The sequence below is a fragment of the Urtica dioica genome, chromosome 4, assembly GCF_054948205.1.
Source record: "Urtica dioica subsp. dioica isolate 48M chromosome 4, U.dioica_male_clone48M_v1_H2, whole genome shotgun sequence".
In the NCBI taxonomy this organism is placed as follows: domain Eukaryota; kingdom Viridiplantae; phylum Streptophyta; class Magnoliopsida; order Rosales; family Urticaceae; genus Urtica; species Urtica dioica.
The window spans coordinates 22,153,174-22,168,190 of NC_142759.1; the positions used below are offsets into that span (position 1 = coordinate 22,153,174).

Here is a 15,017-nt window from a genome sequence, read left to right on the forward strand (position 1 = left end):
TGTCAGAGGATGTGACGACCATGACATGGGTACACTTCATTAACCTCTTTCACGAGAAATACCTGAGCGAGGCAAGTACAGCCGGCAAGATTCGGGAGTTCATGAATCTGCACCAATGGAAGATGTCTGTAGCGGAATACGTTGCGAAGTTTGACGAGCTGGCAAAGTTTTCTCCATCTGCGGTTCCGATCGATCAAGCACAGAAGACGAAGTTTATGCACGGTTTGAACGTTGAAATCGCGAAGCTGGTGGAGAGCAGAAACACTGGGCCCAGAACCCACGCTAGTGCAGTTCAAAGGACGTTGAGGATCGACGCTTGGCGTGGAGATGTGTAGGTTTCTTCTCCAACCCCTATGACCGTAGTGACGCCACCACAGACTGGTTCAAACACAGGGAATCAGTTCAATAGGAATCACTTCCAACAGCAGTCGGGACGCCATAATCCAACGAACTATGGAAATCAACCTCATCAGAGGAATCAATCCAGAGGCGAAAACTCGTATACAAAAGGTAAGGGCTTCCATAAAGGTGGCCAGAACGTCGACAACAAGCGCGCCAGGCCTGACAATCAGAAAATCCCTCAATGTGCGAAGTGTGGGAATCGACATCCAAGCGAGTGCCGAGCCCATAGTGTTACCTGTTAAAATTGTGGCCAAGTGGGCCATTATTCCAAAGCATGTCCAAACCTGAGACAAGGAGATGTACAAGCCAAGGCCCCACCGAAAGCCAATGCTCGAGTGTTCATTATTCGTGAAGATGATGTGCGTGTGAGGACGTCCATTGCAGTTACAGGTCAGCTTTCCGTGGGAAATCTTTCAGCTTATGTACTCATGGATTCAGGTGCTACGCATTCATTTATTGCATCTAGAATAGCTGAAAAGTTAGGAAGTGAAAAGTTGAATTTTTCCTACCCGTTCAGAACCGTCAGTCCGACAGGAGATGTGTTCGAATCTAAGTCATGGTTCAAGAATGTACCAATTTACGTTCAAGGTAGAGAGTTGATGGCTCATCTAATTGAACTTGAAATGGTTGACTATGACGTTATACTCGGAATGGATTGGTTAAGCAAGCATTACGCGGTGATTAACTCCAATACGAAGGAGGTTAAGTTTCAAGCTCCTGGAAGTGAATCGTTCTACTTTCATGTATCATCTCAGAAACCAGCCCTTCCAATGGTGTCAGCAATGAGAGCCTTGAGGATGCTAGAGAGTGGATGTGCTGGATTCCTAGCAGGCGTAAGAGATGTGTCGAAGAAGCAGAAGGTAAAACGAAGGATATTCTAATCATAAGGGAGTTTCTAGAAGTATTTCCTGAACATCTACCAGGGTTACCACCTGATCGGGAGATCGAATTCTGCATAGAATTGATCCTTAGAACTGCACCGATATCGAAGGCACCATACCAGATGGCTCCAACAGAACTGAAAGAGCTCAAGACGCAGTTACATGAGTTGTTGGATAAGGGTTTCATCCGTCCAAGTCATTCGCCGTGGGGAGCGCCAGTGTTATTCGTGAAGAAAACGAATGATTCTCTAAGGTTATGCATCGACTACCGAGGATTGAACCAAGTGACTATCAAGAATAAGTATCCGCTTCTTCGTATCGGCGATCTGTTTGATCAATTAGCGGGAGTGCAAATTTTCTTGAAGATTGATCTACGTTCAGGCTACATTCAGCTTAAGGTCTAGAGACTAATTATTTAGTCTCCGATACCTAACAAACAGTCTCGGATGAGTATTCGAGACTGATTTTCAGTCTCCTAGGCTAGTCTCGGATACCTAGTGGCGGAGCTACTATCAAGGACTAAAAGTCAGTCTCGGATACGCCGCAATATTCATGACAAAGAACTAGTCTCAGATACCACATTTTTCAGTCCTTAATAAGGTCGGCCGAGAACTCGTATTTAGTCACTAATAAGCCTTTTTAAGACTGACTCTTAGTCCCGGATAACGTGATTGTTAGTCTTGGATAACGTGACTGATTGTTAGTCTCGGATAACATGACTGATTGTTAGCCTTTTAAAACGAATTTTTAGTCTCAGATAAACTGATTTCCGGACTGAATTTTAGTCTCAGATAACGTAATTTAAGGACCGATGTTTAGTCGCTGTTCCATTTCTTGCTTTGTCTTTGATGTAGAGCTTTCGATACTGATTTTCAATCTCCAATACAGTGGCATCTGTGAGACTGTTTATTTAATCTTGTCATGGTGCTTTGGAGACTAATTTTTAGCTCTAAATATAATGCTTCTAAGACAAGCATTTATGTATATAAGACTAATTTTCCAATTTCTAATTAAATCAGAGAGTACATAAGAATCTAAAATAAGCTTCCTTTAGCTTTCGTACCTACAAATTCGTAAATTAATTTATTATAAAATTATGCACAATCGTCAAAACAATATTCATGAAAAACTAAGAATAAAAAACAATCCAAATATAACCAAATCTCTACTGCAAAAAATATATAAGATAAATAAAATATTAAAGTTGAATCCGACATCCGCGATTTACTAACGCTCTTGACCTGGTATGCCGTTGGAGTTCTCATTTCTTTGATCACCACTTTCTTCATTGCTCGTAGATGAAACCATGGTCGAGTCAAAATCATCAAACTTAGTACCTAGATATTTCTTGTAGTCAAAATCATCAAACTTATAAATTACATAGATAGATGTGTATATTTCCAGTTCTATTTTACAATAAGATTTTCAATCCTACACTAAAACAAATATTTAAACAGATAATTTTTTATAAAACAAAAAAAAAACCTTACCGGCAACGAGTAGCTTTAGGAAGAGTAGAACAGAGGCGGCAACAGGCTCTGTAACGGACGACGAGCTCGGCAGCGGACAACTTTATGAACAAGCATTGTAAAAAAAAATTAGAACGTTATCTAAGAAGCAAATTTACATATGTTATGTGTATATTTCCAGCTCTATTTCACAATAATGTCTACAAGATTGATCATTAAAACAGATTAATCCCTTAAATTTAAACGGTGTTTAGTTTCATTTATGGAAAAGACTCTACGAGACTGCAAGATATTCACAGCACAAATGGCAATGTCAACTCAACATATCAAGTCTAAAGTAAAAAAATTAGAAGTTCATATGCAACAGGCAGCAAGTTAGTAGGGTAGAGAAGCACATGAAACAATGAGTAAATATTAGCATTAGGTTATCACTGAGAAAGCCACAAAACCTTATATTCATAAAATCGTGGATAGAAATCTTTGTCCAAAACCATAAACAATTCAGGTTTTCGAAACCTAATCCAAGAAATTCAATTCAAAACCCTTCAGATTTGATTTTGAAATTCGAGCAAATTAAAAATGGAATCAAGTATTCCTTGCCTTGATGTTAAATCCGGCGAGCTTCTCTTTACGTTTGGCCAGCCCTTCTTTATCTCTGCCGCTGAATCACGGTCAACCAACAGTCAGCCTTCAATTTCATCAGAACAAATCCACATCAATCAATCTTCAACATCAATTCAAACACAATAGAGAGAATACGAGAGCATAACTTCATCAGAACTCAAATTTCAATTCCAAGACCTTGAACACGGCAAAAATCCCCAAATTCCAACATAACAAAATCCAACCAACCAATAAATATCACCCATCCATAATTCTCAGACTCAATCAATTGAGATGCTTAATTCAAGCACAATCTCTCATAATTAAGCATAGAAATCCATCAGTCAATACCTTCGAACTTATCAATTTTATTATTGAACCAAGAAGGACGAGAGAAATGAAAGTCATCGTTTAACAGAGTCATCATCGAATCGAAACAACCTCAAACTAACCATCACGGAAATCATTAATGAACTACCATCAGACTAAACAAAACAGCTTCAATTAAGATTTAATTTCAAATTCAGAGTCACGCTCGGATAAAAACAACACGAGACAAAAGATCAATTCTAGATTTCAAATTGTAATAAAAGAAATTAATTCAATCCAAAAATCTATAATCTTAGCAACATATCATCAAGTAAAACAATACCAAATCCAACCTTCAGTTCAGAATATCTGAGTTAAAAAAATCATGCTAAACCCATTTTCTCTTTGGAAATTTTTTGACCGTACCTAAACAACCATCAATGATGTCCTTTTACTTCGATACATAGATGAAAACACGACCTCAATCTCTTACCTTCTTCCTTGATTCACTGTCGGAATCCTTCGAGAGCAGAAGCCCCCGATTTCTTCAATTCCAAACCCTAGAAATCAAACCCTCATATTTTGATTTCAAATTCAAATCCTAATTTTTAATCCGAAATTATAACCAAAGAGAATAATTTAAGATATCCATTACCTCGAGACGAGTAAATAATACCAGCGAGCATTTACTCCTCTTCCACGCTGAAATTATTTGTCTCTCCATTTCCCTCTCTCTTTCTTTTTCTCTTTTCCGGCCTCTGATCTCCGCTCACTCTCGCTCTCGCTCTCTCTCTCTCTCTCTCTCTCTCTTCTCTCTCTCTCTCTCTCTCTCTCTCTCTCTCTTTCTCTCTCTCTACTTTGCTCTCTTTTCTTTCTCTCTTTCTCAGTCTCTCTTTCTTCATTCTAATCTCTGTGTATTTTTTTTCCACTTTTGGTTTCGTTCTTTCTCTGTCTCACGCGTCCAAGAGATAAAGCAAAGAGATGAGTCGGTTCTCTTATGGATGAGGCTGAGAAAATTTTCATAAATTGCCCTTAAATCCTTTTCAATTTCCCTTTCTTCCAGTTTCTCCACAACCCAACTTTTCTTTTCTTTTTATATGTTGCAATTAATCTTTTTCTTTTTATTCCTTTCCCGGAAAATGAGAAACATGACTGAAAAGTTAAGTAAATAATTTTCCTTCTTAAAATAATTCACGACGAGTTTATTTAAGGTCGTTGGAATTTATTTTCACTTTTGTGGTCCGTCACAAATTCTCGAAAATATTTCAGAACCTTGCCGACCTTAAAATCACCTTAAAAATCATTAATTTTCATTCACAGTTTGTTACCGTCCTTTTGATAAACTTAATATGCAACCTTTATCTTAAAAAATTTAGTCGTTACAATTTCTAAGATACAGCGCATAATAAAAAAATAAGTAAAAGAATAAAAATGTTTCTAAAGGCCTAATGTTCAATCAGAACTAAATTAAAAAATTTTAAAAAATTAAAAAAAAAATTCATTAGAACCCTAAAGTTTAGTCTTTGGTATTAAAAAAAATTGTATTGGAGACTAATTTTTAGTCTTTGATACATAAATATTTTCAAGACTGAATTTCAGTCTCCAATAAGACACTGCGCAAGAGTATAGAAGACTGATTGTTAGTCTTCGATTTTTCTCATTTTCGGAGAATAGATTTTAGTCTCTGATGCCCGCAATCAGATACTAAAAATTAATCTCTAAAAATTTGCGTCATTTTTACATTTTTGGAGGGAATATATCTGTGACTAATTATTAGTCTCGAATAGTATACGCAACCAAATCAGTCCCGAATATTATTAGAGACAACCAAATCAGTCCCGGATGCCAATTATCGGAGACTAAAAATTGGTCTCCTACGATTTGCGCCGTTTTTCATTTTGGAGGGAATACATCCATGACCGAAAATTAGTCGCGAATACTATCAGTCCCGAATACTATTCAAGACAACCAAATCTGTCTCGAATGCCCGTAATCAGAGACAAAAAATTAGTCTATACAAATTTGCGTCATTTTTACATTTTTGGAGGGAATATATCTGTGACTAATTATTAGTCTCGAATAGTATGCGCAACCAAAGCAGTCCCAAATACCAACAGATACAACCAAATCAGTCCCGGATGCCAGCTATCGGAGACTAAAAATTGGTCTCCTACGATTTGCGCTGTTTTTCATTTTGGAGGGAATACATCTGTGACCGAAAATTAGTTTCTCCTAAAATTATGACCGGAGAAATATATATTTGTGACTAAATATTAGTCTCGAATAGTATACGCATGAAAATCAGTCTCTGATAGTATTAGAGACAGCACAATCAGTCTTAGATGTCCACTATCAAAGACTAATAAATCAATCTTGGATACTCTAGTCTCTGATACTCTATTTTCTTGTAGTCTGAGGTGAAGACATCCCAAAGACAGCGTTCCAAACGCGGTACGGGCATTATGAGTTCTTAGTCATGTCTATTGGATTGACGAATGCTCCTGCAGCATTTATGGATTTAATGAACCGAGTGTTTGAGGCGTTCTTGGATAAGTTCGTGATCGTTTTCATAGATGATATCCTCATATACTTGAAGACTCAGGAAGATCATGAGCGACATTTAAGGATGGTTCTAGCGAAACTCCGAGAAAAACAGCTCTATGCCAAGTTCTCGAAGTGTGAATTTTGGCTTGACAATGTAATCTTCTTGGGTCACTACTACAAATGTTGGATTCTACAACCCATATTCTACAACGCTTACGGCTAAGTGTTGTAGAAACTCGAGATTCTACAACACTTAAAATAAGTGTTGTAGAAACTGGGTGCTTCTACAACTCTTACGGCTAAGCGTTGTAGAAGCTTGGTGTTTCTACAACGCTTATGGCTAAGCGTTGTAGAAGCTTGATGTTTCTACAACGCTTACTATAAGTGTTGTAAAAGCTTGGTATTTCTACAACACTTACTATAAGTGTTGTAAAATTTCACTATATTTCATATCTCCCACAATGCTTAGACTATCCGTTGTAGAAGCCTCGCCGCGGCGGCGTGTTTTTCACGTCGCGGAGAGAACTTTTAATCTAAGCGCTGTAGGATTAGTAAAATTTAATAAACCTCGTCGCGGCGAGAATCCTTCTTCACCGCGGCGAGAACCTTCTACAATGGATATCTATCCGTTGTAGAAGGTTCTCGCTGCGGCGAAGAAGGATTCTCGCCGCGGCGAGAAGAGTTCCAAAGAGCTTTTTTTTTTTAAGATATTCGTGCCACGGCAAAGGCTATCTCTCGCCGCGGCGAGAAAATCCTAGGTTTACTTTTCAGCAGTCTCGCCTCGGCGAGAGTTCTACAACGCTTACTCTAAGTGTTGTAGAAGCGTTTTAAAACCTAAAAATTTAATTTTTTTCAAAAAGTCCGCCCGAATTTCAGACTTAATCAATTTTTCTTCTTCATTATTCTTCTTCTTCATTCTTTATTGTTCTTCATTCTTCTTCTCCACCCTCTCTCTCTCTCTCTCTCTCTGCCCTCTCTCTTCTTCTCCGCCCTCACCCTCTCTCCGCCTTCACTTCTCTTTCTCTCTCCGCCTTCACTTCTCTCTCTCTCCGCCCTCGCTCTCTTCTTCTCCTCCCTCACTCTCTCTCCGCCCTCACTATTCTTCTCCGTCCCCACAAACCCACAAAACCCAAACCTCAAACTAACAAAAGCCATAACCACAAACCCATAAAATCCACCACCACGTCAAACTCACACAAGCCTAGGCATCTCCGGCGACAACTCCGACTCTCTCTTTCTTCCACGCCTTCATGATCCTCATCTACACTCCGGGTTAGTTTTTGGTTGAGAATTATGTATAATTTAGGTTGAAAATAAGTGTTTGTTTGGAATTGAGAGTATGGATTGATATAATTTAGCTTGAAACACCATATTTGTTTGATATTTCGTTGGAATTGAGTTTGCATTGGATATTTAGTTGGAATTGTGTTTCTTAGATTTCATGTCGTCCACTACTACTAGTTCTAGCGGTAGCGGTAAAAGAAAAACTAGAAGACAACCTCAAAATATACATCGTTGCGACGAGAATTGGGGCAGAACCCAGATATTTCTCACCGCGGCGGTGTATATTTTTCGCCACATCGATATAGTTCTACAACGGATGTCTTATCCGTTGTAGAATACCTCGTCGTGGTGAGAAATATACATCGCCGAGGCGAAAAATTTTGTAATTTTTGAAAATTGGACAATGAAACTCTATCGTTGTAGAAGCTTCTACAACGGATGCGTAAGCGTTGTAGAAGCCAAGCTTCTACAATGGATATCTAAGCGTTGTAGAAGCTTCTACAACACTGGATTCTACAACGCTTAATAAGCGTTGTAGAATCATTCTACAACTGTTTTTAAGCGTTGTAAGATCCCAGTTTTGTAGTAGTGGGTCACGTTATTGCAAAGGAAGGAGTTATGGTCGACCCAGCAAAGATCAAAGCAGTTAAGGAGTGGAGTAGACCAAAAACAGTAACGGAGATCCGAAGTTCCCTAGGCTTAGCTGGCTATTATAGGAAATTTGTGAAAGGATTTTCTAAGTTGGCCATGCCTCTGACGCAATTGACGTGAAAAGGAACCAAGTTTGAATGGACGGACAAATGTGAAAGCAGTTTTCAAGAGCTAAAGAAGCGTCTAACAACGACTTCAATCCTTGCAATCCCACAAGGAACTGAAGGTTTTGCAATTTATTGTGATGCGTCAAAACAAGGCTTAGGACCAGTGTTGATGCAGCGAGGAAAAGTGATTGCTTACGCCTCTCGACAGTTCAAGGACTACGAAACAAGATATCCAACGCATGATATGGAGCTCGCAGCTGTTCTTTTTGCACTCAAACTTTGGAGACATTTACCCTTGACCTAATTTTATGACCAAATCGACATACACATTGTCGTATGGTCACTAACTCGACGTGGTCTGCTCGGCGATCAATCTCAGCTCGGTGATCGACATCGGTCTTCAGCATTCCAACTCGTCAGCTCGGCGCCGGTCTTTAGCTCATTAGCTCGGCAACTAGTTAAGTTCCACACATTCCAATATCGAGATGATAAATCTCTGCCGAAATCAGACCAGAACTCCATTGACCTTTCTTTGATTTGTTGTTGTAATTGTTTCACTACTACAAACAGGTGATTCCACAACGGTACAGTACCGTTGTGGAATCCTCCGCTGTGTAATGATTCCACAACGGTACTCGTACCATTGTGGAAAAATTTAACAGATTTAAACATCTCGCCGCGGCAACGTGTATAGTTCGCCGCAGCGAATCTTTCCACAACGGTACAATTGTACCGTTGTGTAAAGTTTCGCTCAGCGAAATATACACGTAGCCGCGGCGAAATTGTACCTGAGAGCTATTTTTGTAGTTTTCTAATTAAAAAACCTGAAATGAAATTATATATCCAAAACAAAATATTCATAACATCCAAAACCAAATGTATATTAAAAAAACATCCAAAACAAATATCTATATCATCCAAAATCAAACTAATATTCACATTCTATAAAAGTTTGTACGTAAAATACCCACTCTTCTCGAACTTTTTCTAAGTTATCCGGTGTATATGACTTCTTCAATTGTACGTAAACTTTGATTGACTGTTACTTCGGGCTCATTGGTTGTCAAGTTTGAAATCCGAAAAAAAAAATCCTTATACGCACAACAACAAAAAACATTAGAAAATAAATATTCGTGTAAATTCAATACTTCAAATAACATGTAATTAATTTACCTTTTTATCAACTTCCTTGGTTGTAGTAGACATAATCTATGAAAAAACAAAATTAAAAATAATCTCAATTCAAACCAATTCCAATACAAACTCAAAACGAAATTCAATTTCAATTCAAACTAATTCCGACATAAACTTAAACCGAAATTCAATTTCAATTCAAAACAATTCCAACACAAACTAAAACCGAAATTCAATCTAATATTCTAACTCAATTCCAACTCAAACTCAAGGTAATCAAATATTCTAACTCAAATCCAACATAAACTCAAACCAAAATTCAATTCCACACTCATTTTCTACATAAATATCAAATTCAATATTCAATATCTATATAATTTAGACACAAATAAACAATTCTAACCTAATTTCAGCACAAAAATAAAAATTAAATAAAAAAAATACTTACCCGGAGTGAAGACGACGAGCATGGGGCGTGGTGAGTCAATGAAGTTGTCGGAGATGTGGGTTGTGGTCGGAGGCAAGGTTTTTGTTACTGTCTACTACAACAACAAAAAACATTAGAAAACAAATATTCGTGTAAATGAAATACTTCAAATAACATGTAATTAATTTACCTTTTTATCCACTTCCTTGGTTGTAGTAGACATAATCTATGAAAAAATATAATTAAACATAATCTCAATTCAAACCAATTCCAATACAAACTCAAACCGAAATTCAATTTCAATTTAAACTAATTCCGACATAAACTTAAACCGAAATTCAATTTCAATTCAAAACAACTCCAACACAAACTAAAACCGAAATTCAATCTAATATTCTAACTCAATTCCAACTCAAACTCAAGGTAATCAAATATTCTAACTCAAATCCAACATAAACTCAAACCAAAATTCAATTCCACACTCATTTTCTACATAAATATCAAATTCAATATTCAATATCTATATAATTTAGACACAAAAAAACAATTCTAACCTAATTTCAACATAAAATACAAATTAAATAAAAAAAATACTTACCCGGAGTGAAGACGACGAGCATGGAGCGTGGTGAGTCAATGAAGTTATCGGAGATGTGGGTTGTGGTCGGAGGCAAGGTTTGTGGGTTTGTGTGGGGGTGGGTCGGAATGTTTGGTGGGTTTGTGAAGAGTGGGTTTGGTGGGTTTGGAAGAAAGAGAGGCAGAGAAGAAGATGGAGGGCGGAGAAGAAGAAGGGGGCGGAGTAGAAAATGAGGACGGGGGAGAAGAAATGGGCGGAGAAGAAAAAGGAGGGCGGGGAAGAAGAAGGGCGGGAAAGAAAAAAAAGGTGAGAAGAAGAGAAGGGCGGAGAAAGAAGAGAGAAGGGCGGAGAAGAAGAAGAGAGAAGAGAGAGAGAGGGCGGCAACGGCGGCGGAGGAAGAAGGAGGGGCGGCGAGTGGGCGTGGGTTGGAGAGAGAGAGAGAGAGAGAGAGTGGGTTTTGGTCGGGGGGAGAGAGAGAGAGAAGAAGAAGAGAATGAAATTTCTGAAATTTTTGAAAAAAAAATCGAGAGGGAAGTTTTTAAGTTCCAATCTGCGACATGTCGTCGCGGCCAAATATATACGTGGCCGCGGCGAAATGTTTCCACAATGGGTTATTGTACCGTTGTGGAAACATTTCGCCGCGGCCAAGGCTTAAGCTCGCCGCGGCGAAATGGTTGGTTTTACAATTCTCCCACAACGGTACATTGTACCGTTGTGGAAGCGTTTGGCCGCGGGGAGATCCAACAACGGGTCACTGTACCGTTGTGGAATGTCCGAGATTCCACAACGGTACCACAGTACCGCTGTGAAAGCATAAAGATTCCACAACGGTACAGTTGTACGGTTGTGGAATCCCGGACATTCCACGACGGTACAGTGACCCGTTGTGGAATCCCGGACATTCCACAACAGTACAACTGTACCGTTGTGGAAGCATATAGATTCCACAACGGTACCGTGTTCCGTTGTGGAATATCCGTTGTGTAATCCAACATTTGTAGTAGTGTTTAAGGCAATAAATTGGAAATTTCACATATTAGTTTAACATATTGGGGATTTTAACAGTTTTTTTCCTTTATTTTAGATTTTTTTATTATATATAATGTGGGTCTAAACATCTGTACGTATATGTGTTCGAGAGAAATCTCAGGCAAATACAAAAATCAGAAAGAAAGAGAGAAAAAAAAAAGAGAAAGAATTTGCTTGCGTGCATACATATATGTGTTTGTATATATGTATAGGTGTTTTTAATTTTAAATAATTGTTAATCATCATTCTTTTGAAATTGTTTATTACGAAATTACTATACTATCATTCTTTACCCAACTGTTGATTTGACAAAAAAAATTGACGGAACGACAAAAATTGATAAAAAAAAAAAGTTTGAATAACATTAAAACTGATTTGAAAGTTCGAGGGATACACCTGTCATAGTTGCGGTGGAAGAATGTCATTTTTCCAATTAATAAATAAAATAAAATTATTTATTATGGATGTAATTGGACATAAATAATAATAATAAAAAATTAAGACACTTAATCTAAAAACATATTAGATTAAAAAGCCTAATAATAAAGCATTTTATTAGAATATTTCTTTTAGGTTTTAGATATAGTGTAACTAGATTTAGTGTAAAAATTATACCAAAATATAATGTTAGCATTAGAGATGCTCTAAGCCCTTATTAATAAAACAATTTTCTCAGTGTCATTCTCTTTTTTTTTTTTTTTTTTTTTGGTCCCATAGAGCAACACTAGAGAATATGTGTATCTCACACTTCACTTTATAATCTTCATTATTTTCACTTTTTAATTATCTAACGATAACATTAGCTTTATACGAATACACTACTGAAGATTAGTGATTTAATTCCTTCTACCTTGAGTATATAAAATATATTTTTTTTATAAAAAACAAATATGTGATTATTTTTCAAATTTTATATAATAATCATTATTTATTTTATGTCTACATATTAATTACATATATAGATAATTTGTAGTTATAAATATAAGACATGTCTATTTTTGTTATTTTTATATTTGTACTAATTTTACCAAACGGTATATCTGCTACAGCAATAATAATTCCGAAAACGGTTTTGTTTTTTCCTATGGCAAAATTTAAAAAACTTTTTTTGGAAAGATATATAGTTTCGTATGTAGTTATGTTACTGAATATTAAGAATCTTATAAACTGTGTGTTTAAATTATCACATGGTACTAAAAAAATATATCATACATGTTCTAGACTATTTGAATATTTTAGAGGGGAAAAAGAAAACCGAAACAAAATCTCTGACTTCCACCCGCAACAAACACTACGAATCTCTCCACCTCCACCACATACATTACAATCTCGAACCGATATCTTTTTTTTCTTCCAATTGATTGAATAAATTGCAAAACAAAATAAAAATAAAGTGAATGAATAAAGTAGCAACAACAATCAAAGTCACATAGAACGCGCGTCTTTCCCTCGAGTACCTCAGCTTCGCTCCAATCATGGAGTCCCCGTCGATCGTTCGAGGCTACTCCAGCAACCTCCTCCTTGTCTCCTAGCTTGGCAAGTTTGGGAAAAAGAGACACGGACGGTCAGGGCTTCACTTTCAAAATGGAGTAATCATATACTTTTCTAGGAGAGATAATACTAATACTTATAGCCAATTGAATTAGTCGAGAAAGATTCTCTGATGGCGGGAAAACACCGATCGGAAGCTCCCCAAGCCGTTCAACACATTCGTAGGCGTTTGTTCTTTTGTTTGGCATTTTTGTCACTCAATTGCTCGCATTTTTGCTTGTAAAAGTGTCAACTTGAACACAAAAATGTTTGTTGTCATTTCTTATCTTAGTATCATGATAGATACTTCAATAAAATCATTATAAAATATGTATATGATAAATGAACATACATTTATTTAGAGAATAAGTACAAATATAAGTTTTTAATCAAGAATATATAATAAACATGAGAATGTGAAACTCTCACTCCCATTTTGTATGTTACAATCAATCCCACAATCTAGTGACAAGGGTTTGTGGGGTGTTGCCCGAGAACGAATCATCAGGAACAAAAGCTTTCTTCCACTTCAACTCAGCAATCTCTTTAAGGCAAACTCTCATAAACTCTGATTTCGAAGATGAACCATGAAATGCCTCACACATATCCAATTTAGAGTCAATTTTAACCATCTCTTGTTTCAGTTTAGCTTTCTTCTCGTGCAGCAACGCTGGGATTTCATGTTCAAGTCTCGCAGCTTGAAGAGCCAAAAAAGCGCGCGCAAGACTTTCAAAACGAGTACACACAAAGTCAATTTTGAATCCTTGACGACGCAGGAATTTCAAGTGGAAATACCATTTTCTAAGAACATCTCTGGTGATGTTTAACACTAGAGTATTGGACATGTTTCTCAGCAAGTCACACATGATGAAATAGCAAAGGCTCTTGAATCCCCTCGATCCTCGACGACAACTGATATCCTTGTGCTCGTGAAGCAACCATGTCATGATATGAACTAAGGTGTGAGGTATAAAGTAACCTTGAACCATCAAAGTTTTCAATTTCAAATCACTAGATCTAATTACCATTTTGTTCCCTGGCTCGTCAGTCTTCGATTTCAAATGAAGCGATCTAGCTACCATCTTGCACACAGGCTTGTCGTAAAATGTAGAGAGATCGTTTTCGAACAAGTCTTCAAAACAACTTTCAGAGAAGTTTGAGAGCTTCAATACTTTATCAATATCACTATCTTGATCATCGAACTTAAATTCTAAACCATCTGATGTGATTTGGTTCCATACGTAATACCTTATTAACGTTTTCCACTCCACTGAGTCCTGTTGACGTAGTATCTGGATTATATACTCCAAAGTGATACATGTTTCCTGTATCACTAACTCGCCTGCATTACGGTTTTTCGAGATAAATAATTCTTGTCCGATGGCCTTGAGCACCGCCTGGTCTCTTCGCATGTCCGTAAATAATATATCAACAACCTATTTCAACATGGTTAACAAACATATTTTATTATGTAAGATTATGAACTACCACTTCTCCAATAAGTTTTTGCTAAAAAAATGTTAAAGCTTTCTAAAACGGCTTGGAAGAAAGAGGCGAAGATTTGTTGAATAATTAAATTGATTTGGGTTATTGCATTTGGGCTTAGTCAAGTAATAGTTTTTGGTCATATTTCTAAAAAAATCTTGTAGAGTTTAGAGAGTCTAGATTTTTCTTGAGGTGGTAATATTCTTTAGAATAGTCTTGGAATTTTTGGAGTTGAGAACTCTCTAGAATTGGTGTTTCTAGAGTTCTATTTAGAGTACTATAAATACATATGTAATCCTACACTTTTGAATCAAGCCAAAATAAAGTCTCATTTCTACAAATATTCTCTTTATCTCTATAGTTTATAACCAAGCATCTAAACTTCTAAACACTTTTCCTAAACACCCAAAACATTTTCCAACAAAGTGGTATCAAAGCTTGAAGATCCTCCTAAAGATGAGGAATAGTGGTGTTCCCTTCCAAGTCCATATGCTCACAAAGAGCAACTACAACAATTGGAGTCTTAGAATGGTGGCTCTGCATGGAGCACATGACATGTGGGAGATAGCCGAGAAAGGCCACGCC

General features: G+C 37.0%; 1 long non-coding RNA gene across 5 annotated transcripts; it reads right to left on the bottom strand.

The window, feature by feature from the left end:
• Positions 1–2,312: 2,312 nt before the first annotated feature.
• Positions 2,313–4,653, bottom strand: LOC149401229 (uncharacterized). Of its 5 annotated transcripts, none has more exons than XR_016296342.1 (5): positions 4,320–4,653; positions 4,158–4,224; positions 3,353–3,413; positions 2,774–2,853; positions 2,313–2,566 (listed from the first exon to the last, which is right to left on the bottom strand). It is a non-coding gene; the product is annotated as an uncharacterized LOC149401229 (long non-coding RNA). The 5 variants fall into 5 exon arrangements; XR_016296343.1 differs by having other exon boundaries at positions 2,313–2,620; positions 4,320–4,652; XR_016296341.1 differs by having other exon boundaries at positions 2,313–2,630; positions 4,320–4,652.
• Between the last annotated feature and the right edge of the window lie 10,364 nt (positions 4,654–15,017).